Genomic DNA, 8,476 nt, shown 5'->3' with positions numbered 1-8,476 from the left:
TATAAGCACTGTTCTACCATATAAAGTGCCTAAGGGATGACATATTTTTGTAGTCTAACCTGGGTTTTAGCATCACCCTGGTTCCCTGGACAAAAAGGAAATGGGATTTTTCTATAGGCTTTTGGAGAATTGCAGAAAATAACCTCTGACAAACAAAAGTTTGTTACTTACATATTTGGTTCATATTTGGATAATCTTAACTAATCACTGGAAGTAAAAAGCTAATGTTAGGCTATAAACAAGCTTCACCGGTATTTATGTTCGGTGTAATGACATATAATGCAGCTGCATTTTTTAAGAGATGTAAAAGCTTGGAGCGGCCCGATGACGGAGTGGTTAGGGCGCGTACCACATGAGCGGATGCTCTTAGCAGGCGAGCGCCGGTTCGACTCCCGGCCGGCCTGACTCCAGACCAGCCCGACTATTTCCTGCGTGTCATTCCCCCCTCTCTCTCTGCCTCTCCTGCGTGTCATTCCCCCTCTCTCCTGTCACTCTCTACTGTCCTGTCAATAAAAGCAAAAAATGCCCAAAAAAAAATCTTAAAAAAAAAAAAAAAAAAAAAAAGAGATGTAAAAGCTTGAAGAAAATCATCGGGGTATTTACTGACATATTTTATGTTGTAGAATGAAATGTGAAAATGTCTTGAGCTTGTGTTAACCACAGACCTTATTTTCATCATCAAACCAAAAGCACATTCAAAAACTAGACTTTAGGACAGGGGAACCAGAATTACTAAAATGCTAACTTAGTTTTTAGGACTTATTCCTGCAACGCTCTATTAAGCTATTTCTGTCCTGCAATTCAAGAATAATGCTGATTTTTATGTGGAACATATAACTTAAACTTCGGTCCTGATGCTGATTGCTGGTGTTTATTGTCAGATTTTTTTCCTCCAAATCTATTCCTGGAGGGTTTCCGAGCTTCATCATTTTTCCCTATTACAGTGATGAAACCCAGCAGATTAAATGTGGACCCTTAGTCTGCCAAACAGGTCAAATCCATTTCGTCATCACAAATTCATCCTTTGTGCTTCCATTTCATCTGAATTCAGCGGCTGCTGCAGACTTTTTGCAGGAATCTGTTTTTGTTGTTTGAATTATGCAGAGAGACAGTGTTCATCTCCAGCAAGGCCAGACTTTCTTTTCTTCCAGAGGAGACGATGATCTTTCATAATTTTAGTCTCTTCAATCTCTTTCTCTGAAGTCCTTGACACTAAAGAAAGAATCACTTTTTTTTCTTCTGAGCTCTGATTCACTGTATAGAAAAACTGAAACATTTGAAACTTTCTCAGAATTCTTTTCATCTCAGTCACAGAGCTTTTCTCCCAAGGATAAAGCACTTTATACCAGCAGTTTTATGCATGGTTTAGGCCACTGACTATAGATTATGCCCACTTCACATACCTGCTTAATGTTTTCAAATCATAATTAGTTTAATTTCCAACCTCTCAGACAGCCAAAGACAGAGCACCATCAAAACCTACCTGCAGAGACTTGGAGATGTTGCTGCAATAAACTGTAGCAGGAGACAACTTGTTGCTGACAAAGGAATGTATTACAGAGACTTCCTATCTTAAGTCTTATATAGATAGGAAGAGTACAAGAGAGGACTTTTACCATGTTGAGGAAAAGAAAACTCAGAGTCTAGTTCCAAGTTTGCTGTGGTGGTGTAAGTTTATTGGAGTTCCAGGTCATGGTGAGCCTACCGACACAGAGTGGGTCTGGTATCAGGAACTGCTCTAGAATGTAGGGCCAGAGAACAGATATACCCTGTCCCCAGGTGTGGTCACAGACGGTTCATGAATGGATCGTATAGTGGATGTGTATTGCTTAGTCATGAACTCAGTAGGGGGGCAGGGATGGCTCCCAGACAAGGTCAGAGACAAAGAAACAAAAGGACAAAGGCTTGACACTCAGGTAGAAAGATCAAGGCTCTGATCAGCAGGGGAGCGGAGACGGGGAGGGTAGACAAAGGAGTATGATAAGGAGACTCTGACCAGCAGGGGAGGGGAAATGGGAGGGAGCGACATTTGGTTGGGATTTGCCCCAGACGTGTAATGGCAAATGTCCCTTCCAAGAAAATGTATGTTGCATATGTAGATTTTCTTCTTCAACCAATTTGGAATTACAGAAGCAACTCCTAATTTTAGGAATCCTGTCAATCTGAGGAAATGCTAAATACTCAATCCAACCTCGGTTATCAATTTTTATGTCTGTAACCTAGTAACCAACGATTCTTTTCTCATCTCATCTCACTGAAATATTTTGCAACCTGTTTGACATGACATTAAAGTACATACACACACACACACACACACACACACACACACACACACACACACAGACAACCGCGAGAACCTCATGTTACTAGGCTGGCCTCTCTGCTGCGGATTGTATATGCTAACATGGCCTGAGGTTGCCTGTTTCTACTAATGAGCATTTATCATCAAACCATTACAGTCTGTCCTAAGCCTGTCAGTGAATGAGTTCAGCCTATTTATACTTCACACTAGCCGAATGGTTAGGGCGCACATAAATGCCCTGAGCAGTGAGTCTCCCTGTTCAACTCCCAACAGCTCTTAGAATCTGAAAGTTCATGCCTGACCTTGGGATCTGTACATGTAACAAAATTATCTCAAGGCAAAAGTCAATATATCTATGTATTTGAAGTTTTCAGCCACACCTTAAGTTATACCGTAGCAAATACGTCCACACTTCGGTCACACGCTGGTAATGAAAAAGCTTGTATATTGTTATATCTTTGAACAAATATTATTTTGTTACATAATTTTGACTTTATTTTTCTGCTTTGAATATGCTACCAATGAGCTGGCAGTGGTTTAACGCTAAAGGTATGAAAATGGCTTCATGTACCTAGACCCCTCTGCATCATCAGAGAGAGAAGTTTTGTTCTTTTTTTTTGTGGCGAACTGAAATATACAAACACTTCTACGCAAAAGTTGATTAAATTGATGAGATATCTACTCATGATTTTGAGTTTCCTGTAGCTGGCATGTGGTAAAAACCTTCGGAGTATCTGAGTCAAAGGTAAAAGTCCAACACCTCTGCAGCCTCACGTGGAAACAGAAACACTGAGAGCTCTCCTGATTTCGGAGGGAAGAGATTTACGATTCAGACCTCGGCAGTTGCATCTCTGCCTGTTTCATTTCAGCGTTTTTCTTTCTTGTTTCTGTAGGAGGTGAAGCCAGCTGCCGCAGCTTGGAGCAGGAAGTTGTTGCGGTGCAGCTTCGGTAAAGAGAATACACAGGAATCAAAGAAAACACGCTGAGCGGGAACTAAAGAAGAAGAAGAAAACAAAACCACAAACAAGAAAATACATGTGCAGGGCATTGATTTCTGTTTGAGAGGCTGCATTTCTTCAGCAATGAGGTGTGATGAGAATACACACACACAAACACACACACACATTGCGTTTGTATGCTCTGGAGAATCTGCAATCTGTGCCATTTTCTCCTGTGGTGAAATATTCGCATTCCCCATGACAGCAGAGGGTGGTGGCAGAATTTACCTCCATATCCACATCTGAGTGTCTCGGCTGCCAAACCACCGTCACCCGCCGCGCCTGGAAATCTGCTCTAATAAGCAGAGCTGGCTGCTGAGGCACTGCTCAGTAAATATTACTCAGTAAATATTACGCTTACCAATCAAAAACGTCACCACTTTCAATATGACTCCCTCTAAATATCAGACTGGAGAGTGAGTTACGCCCTAATTCATTCTCCTCATAATTAGTCAGTTTCCAATGAGCTGACTCTCGCTGGCTGCTGGAAGTTTCCTCTCTGCTGTGATGAAAAATGTTCCGATAGTTTCCTTTACTGTGGCTGGAAGTTTGTTTGTTTGTCTGTTTGTTTGAAATCGTTCTGCTTCTCAGATTTGCGGCCTGAATCCAACTGGGCCTGATTTCATTTAATTCCCTCAGATGTTATCACTGTTGTCTTTACTTTTGCTCATTATTCATTTGCTCCTTTTTCTCATTGTCAACAAATCTCATGGGCTGACCCAAATTAACAATGAATATGTTCTACTAACAAGTATCATCTGTGTAGCTGATTCCTGAGTCACTGAACAAAAACTATTGAAAACACGTCACTGTCGTTTCTCACACACCGTCCTGCTGCCCCAAATACTCACTAGAGCACCGAATGTGGATTAATCCGCCACTGAAAATAGCTCTAGTTATTTGATGAAAACTACATGAAACAGGACAGTTCTGAGCCTTCTTTTTAAAAAATAAACTTAGATTTACCAGGAACCAATGAGCTTTGAGTTGAGAGCCACAGACAGAGTAGGGAAGTCAGAGTCATTGTTGAGAGACGGACTAACACGCTGTAGGTTTGGGTGTGTGCATGGGATTTGTTGACTATGTGGAAAATAAAAACTCCAGACTTAATATTGACAAGAGCGTAAAAATCGACAGCACACAGCACCTCTTTAGCCCTCTGATCACTCTTATCACATTGTCTTTAGAGCGTCATAACTCTGCAATGATGTGGGCTACAGACCTGTTTTTATTCACCTTAAACTAGAGAATCAGCACTTTACAACAACAAGCTCCTGGCTGTGAGTCACTGATTTTAAAAATTAGAAAAGATTTGGATAGTCTTACTAGTTGCTCGGCGTATTGCTGCTTCCTCTCTGTATGTTTATCGATTGATTCTTATCCACCATCTTTTCTAGTGACACCAAGAGTCATGTCACCTAAACAGAGGTGTCACTGTCAGTGTTTTATTCTGAGCTCAAAGTGAGGAGAAGTTGCTCTTAGTTTATCGTAGTGACTGAAAAAAGACAGCAAAGATGTGACCAGTGAGATATTTAGAGCAGCAGTTTTCTTTCGTTATCATGGTTTGCAGCGCTTTTATCTGTGTAATAAGGAAAAATTCAAGGTCTGTTTTTTTTTATGGGCTACTATCCCCTATCACAGTGTACAAAAGTCTTTATTGAGTGACATATGTACTTAGCTGAGGTTGTGCTTATTCTGAATCTGTGTCGCACTTGATGAAACCTTTATGACGCAAAACACAAAGGAATTAAAAAAACAGAAAGTAAAAAAAAATAAATAAATAAAAATCTTAATGTCACAGGTGTGAACGAGACCAAACCATCACAAACACCCAGGTGTCTTTCTGTCTGTCAGCAAAGCCTGCAGGTGAGTCATTTCCTGTCAAAATACGAAGGACTGAAAAAATAGCACAGTCTTAATGTCGCTAGCTGGCTAACTGTTAGCATTGCTGTGGAGCGTATCACAGCAGGCTAATGGGGGTACAGGGTAAGGGTATCTTTATTCAGTTGTTCTTGTGTCTTTAGCGATTGCTTACATTGAGCTGAACAGGGCTGAAGCATTTGTTTTGGTCTGAGATGCTGGTGGACCAGTGCGACACCTAGTGGCAGTGACCACTGTTGACAAAACTTTTAAACCTGTCTATTGGTCATGGGAACTCTCAAGACTTTAGCAACCACACACCAAAACGCCTCTCTCCTTCCTCCAGCTGGCGTCTGATCTTCAATCAGTCATTTCTTCATGAGCTCTTTGTGAAACCAAATAAGATCAATTAAACATGTTAGCAAAGTATATAACCAAACTTCTAACACCTTATTGTCCTATGAGGCCACTCAGATCCTGTCAGGCCCTCAAGATCTAGTCTTTCACCAGAATCTGATTTGCCCACATGGGTCGATGTAACCTGGACAACACAGGATGACATCACTAAACTGGCCAATGAATGAGTTACCTGTCAATCTATGTAAATTCATATTTACACCTCTGTTTGTAATGAGTCACTGAAGTCACAAAACATCATGAAAAACACCAGAAACAAAAGGCAACAATTTTTCACCTTTTCTTCCCCCCAAATGAACTGAACCACAGGTGTGAATGAGACCAAACCATCACAAATACTCTCGTCTTTCAGTCTGTCGGCGAGCCCGCAGGTGAGTCATTTCCTGTCAGACTTCCTGGTGGAGAAACTGATCAGTGTGCAATTTTCTCGTCTCACCTGCAGACTGACATCAGCCTCACCTGGCTAAAACGCTGCGTTTCCCTCCCTCCCTCGCCACCTCTCCGCTCTCCCTGTTTGTTTTCATCTGCGAGGAGCCTCTGTAACGAGCACCGTAGCTATTAGCCAAATGGCTGTAATATTACTCCCCTCAGACTCCAGTCACTTTGCTCCTCGTGTTGGCAATCTGTCTGAATGTGTTCCGTTATTGCCTCTGCTCTCCTCCACCAGCAGACGTTATTAGAGAGGGTTTTTTTTTTCTTTCTTTCTTTTCTGATTTTGCATAACAGGCGAAAGCTGACACTTTAATATGCTGCTGCTGTACGGAGGCGATGAGAGCCAGGAGGTAAAACTTCCTGTCCCGACCGCACAGGACAACGAGCTCATCGTGTCTCAGTTATTCAGACATGCTGACAAATACATGGAGGATGAGGTAACTGGCACATGTAGGCTGCTCATCAATATAGAGACTTTGATGGTATTTGTACAGCAGATCTGGAGTGTTGCAGTGTTTAACAGTATTGGGACAATCATTCAGATGTTTTATTTTCACCTCCATCACATCCTGTGTTGTTTAAGTATTGTGGCGATCACCCAACTTATGAGTTAAATTAATTTATTTTTTGTTATGATGATATTTAAGTTATGGCATTGCATTTGTTTAGGAATCTAATATACACATTATGTAAATTTTTGTATTGTGATTACCCATATATCATATCATATATCATATCAGTCCAGTCAACCAGGAAAATGGCACATTTTGTCCTTCCAGCCTTGTGACCTTTTTTCTTATACCTGACACAAAACCACTATGGTGTCAGACACCAACAGGTGGGGAGCAGAGAGAAGTTAAACCTCTATCAGCACGCCTACCTTTGGCTTTATAAATTGTTTCAGCTAACATCCAACCCCGATAAATTGTGTGTGTTACCAGTTAAGTGGAGGCAGATTCTTATTCCCTTTTCCCTTTGGAAGAAGTCAGGATTCAACAATTAAAAGATGCTGGCGGAGATCTGATGTCGGAGGATTAACCCTCACCACGGTAACTTGGTAGAAACTTGTGTGTGTGTGTCTGTGTGTGTCTGTGTGTGGGAGGGGGGTTAATTACTATTCATATGAGCCCTAAATTGACTGGACTTACTGATTTGTTCTTGTTATTGGATGCCAGGAAACCCCATTGAGGATTTTATTTCACCGAACTGAACTGGATTTTGGTTGTTTATTTATTTATTTAAATTGAGTTGGACATTTGGGAACGGGACTGAGGGGGAAATTACTGTGGTTCTCATTTACTTTATTTTTGAGATAAACTTTAAAAAAAAAACAAAAAAAAAACCTATGTGGTACCTTGTGTGGTGGAGTTAATTTAAATTGAGTATTTTTTCTTTCACTGTTATTTGCATTACTGTCAGTTGTCTTGAGTTTGAATTACCAGGTTTTCATGGGATTAAGAGCATTAAAACCTTTGTAGGGTTTGACCTCTATTTAGACACATTGTCAAAACTGGTCTAAACCTCTACAGTATATCTGAATTTGTACTTTTTGTGTAAACATCATCACACACTTGAAACTGTGACTATTCATCACTGTGTTTACTGGCTGCTGAGGTTCAGAGTTACACTGGAACTTTACAGATTCACAGAGCTTTGAAATCTTTTCCGAGGAGCTTGAAAGATGAGACGGGGAGCACAGGGTGAGGATGACACACACACAAACACACACACACACATTGCGAACAGTGCAGTTCATATTGTTTGATATCAGCAGAGAGCAGAAAACTAATTTCTCGTCTTTCCCCCGCAACAGTTATTGGATGAATTCTCTGTGAGGAATTCTGCTGAAGCCTCCGACTCATCTCACTGGAAACATAAAAAAAGAAACCTGCCGGGGACACCACACCCACTGTGTGTGTGTGTGTACGTGTGTGTATGTGTGTGTGTGTGTGTGTGTGTGTGTGTGTGTCTACTTCTGTCTTTGTGAGGACCAGTGTGAGGTGTGACCTGGGGAGTGGGAACATTTTTACAAAGTGAGAACATTTTGGGAAATTGAGGATATTTTTTGAGACCATGGACATTTTTGTATGAGAAGACAGTTTGTAAACGACAATACTTTGATCTACTACATCTCAGAGAGAGAGGGACCTTCTGCTTATATCAGGCCATCCAGTTTTCTTTTGGTGAGGGAGCTAGTTTTCCACCTCTGTATCTGTATTTTGCAATTTTCCCAGGCATGGTCTAAAAAATATGCTGTTCTGAGTTTTATAATTGGAATTTAAATAACAATGATTTCAATTTTTGTAGACTAATTAACACTGAGCCACAGACAAAAAATACTGTGCAGCTTCCACATACAACAATACTCCAACGTTAAAACTGGTAACTGGTTCTAATTGGTACAAATCAGAAAGACAGAGTCTAACTTAGACAGTCCTCATTTGGAAACTGCAAGTGTTCAAATTTC

The 8,476-nt window shown here is 40.8% G+C and overlaps 1 long non-coding RNA gene across 2 annotated transcripts; it reads left to right on the top strand.

Moving 5' to 3' along the window:
* The first annotated feature begins 466 nt into the window (after window positions 1-466).
* Window positions 467-8,165, top strand: LOC139606260 (uncharacterized). 2 transcript variants are annotated; one of them, XR_011684584.1, is made up of 4 exons: window positions 467-6,446; window positions 6,992-7,058; window positions 7,651-7,709; window positions 7,823-8,165. It is a non-coding gene; the product is annotated as an uncharacterized lncRNA (long non-coding RNA). The 2 variants fall into 2 exon arrangements; XR_011684583.1 differs by having other exon boundaries at window positions 467-7,058.
* Window positions 8,166-8,476: the final 311 nt, after the last annotated feature.

This window comes from Trachinotus anak, unplaced genomic scaffold (genome assembly GCF_046630095.1).
Source record: "Trachinotus anak isolate AG129_WGS33_773 ecotype Australia unplaced genomic scaffold, CSIRO_AGI_Tana_v1 ptg000021l, whole genome shotgun sequence".
Classification (NCBI taxonomy): Eukaryota; Metazoa; Chordata; class Actinopteri; order Carangiformes; family Carangidae; genus Trachinotus; species Trachinotus anak.
This window is presented reverse-complemented; position numbering and strand designations above follow the sequence as displayed.